This window comes from Bos grunniens, chromosome 11 (genome assembly GCF_055505025.1).
Source record: "Bos grunniens cultivar Pamir isolate PY7600 chromosome 11, Bosgru_T2T1.0, whole genome shotgun sequence".
NCBI lineage: Eukaryota > Metazoa > Chordata > Mammalia > Artiodactyla > Bovidae > Bos > Bos grunniens.
Window position 1 is genome coordinate 48201631 of NC_141175.1, and position 2121 is coordinate 48203751.

Sequence of the window (2121 nt, forward strand, 5' to 3'; positions counted from 1 at the left end):
CTTGAGAATTTCCAGGGGGACTCCTGAGGCTCGATCCTGCCTTTGCGTATGTTGAGCCTCCTTCCTCATGACCTTTGCCACGGGTGGAGGTCCTCATGCCGGCTCCCAGCACTCCAGCTTCCTCATTGGGTTGCTCTGTCTACTCTCTCCATCATGAAGCCAGTTCACCTTCCATATTCATTAAAGTGTTTTTTTTTTTTTTCCTTTTAATGAAATATGAGATCTGACTTGAAAGTTTTAGTTGTTGCCTGTTACTGACAGGACAAATATTCTCTGCCATGTGCGGCTGGTCCTTTACCATCTGCTTACTTCTCAAGACTCATTTCCTGTGCCTTCCACAAGTCCTCAATTCCAATCAAGCATATCCACTTGACTATTTCCTCTTAGTGATCCATGATGACATGGCAAATGGAGACTGAAAAAGATACCCCCCCAAAAAAAAATTAGAATGAGAAAATCAAGGTTTCTGGGGACTAAGAATAAGGATGCCAGATATAATTGTGTCGGCCTCTTCCCTGTGTCACAGAAGATGACCCTACTCAGTCATCTACATGAAGAGAGAGCATTGTTGAGTTTTCCAAGTCCAGTAGGGATGAGCCTAGCTGCACTCCAGGACTGATTCCCAACTTCTTTTCTGAAGAGAAAACTCTTCAAAACTCCTGCTTCATTAGCAGTGGATCAATAAGAAAGGCAGGATTTTCTGAGTTACTGAAGAAAAGATGAATCTCTACTGATACTGACTTATAAAAGAACACAATATAATTCTGCTCTTTGCAGGAGGAGGCACTGGCTGTCAGTTAGGCTGTCTCATTACAAAGTGATAATCTCTAGATGCAGAGACACAGAGCTGTGAAGTGAATAGGTATGGGAAAATAGTCAATGATAAAAGTTTAAGTTAGTGCCTACCTCATTTTATGTGTGCTAGTATTCTTTTTCCTTGTGGTCTTACTGGAAAAATAGGAATTGATGGCTATGTCAACTATCTTTTTATCTTCTTGTTGTATTGTTTATGATGTTTGTATATAATGCCTGTGAATAGTTCTTACTGAATCAAAACTCAGAAGTGGGGACAGAATTATAGCTTACTGGTCTCCCAAATTCAGTCATTTGAGGAAAATATGTAAAGTATATAAAAATCTGTACGTAAACTTTTTACATATTTTGTTTCTAATTAGAAAGAGAAAGCTCCCTTCTGATTGTCATCTTTCCTTTCAGCCTGTCCATGGAAAAAATACAGTGGTTTGGAGACTCTATTATGTATTTTTATTCGGTATTTTTATATGAAAGTAACAAACTTGCACTCATTTTGTATATTATTTTCTAAACGTGTGGATCTGGTTACACCCCAACCTTTACTGTAACCACCTTTCAGATGTCCCATCAAATTCACTTATGTTTCGAATTAAAATTTCAAAAATTTTAATTTTAATAAAGATGAAATCTAAATCCATATACTTTCTAAAGCACAATGCTTGACAGCTGCAATTCTTTTGGTCCATATCACATGGTATGTGGGATTTTAGTTCCCTAACTAGGGATTGAACCCATGCCCTCTGCAGTACAAGCACAGAGTCTTAACCACTAGACCACCAGGGAAGTCCCAAAGCTGCATTCTTTAGATGCTATATTTCTTCCATTATTTGAATACCAAAGTTCAAGGTCTGTGTTGCTTTCCAATGATAATCGTTTATATATGTGCAGTACTCTTGCATATATCCCCAATTTTTATCCTCAAAAGAATGTTTTGAAAGTAGGAGAGCAGATGCCAGTCCCCTCTTCCTTTTTTTTTTCGCTTTACAGAAGCACAAACTTAGAATTTGATGAGTTTGAAGATATACCTAAAGTCACTTTAAAGAGTAAAAGCCAGTGAAAACCAAGTTCAACTAGGCCCAGATGAGGCCTTCAGAGTACCTGGTTATCTTAATTAAGGCTTTTGGTTTGCAAGTACTAATGGTGTTTTTTAGGTAGTTGACGTGACTTAGACCTCCAAAATGAACACATTGGGGACATGTCACAAGGTTTTGATTAGAGAAATTGCAGGATTTTGCATTGTTAAAGAATCATTCTGGCTGCTTTTGTGAGAATAGACTGTAGAGGGTGAAAGATGGAAGTAAGAACACT

At 38.0% G+C, this 2121-nt stretch overlaps 1 non-coding gene across 1 annotated transcript; it reads right to left on the reverse strand.

Annotated features, from left to right (window-relative positions):
* Nucleotides 1-1523: 1523 nt before the first annotated feature.
* Nucleotides 1524-1596, reverse strand: TRNAT-UGU (transfer RNA threonine (anticodon UGU)). Its single transcript has one exon. It is a non-coding gene; the product is annotated as a tRNA-Thr (tRNA).
* Nucleotides 1597-2121: the final 525 nt, after the last annotated feature.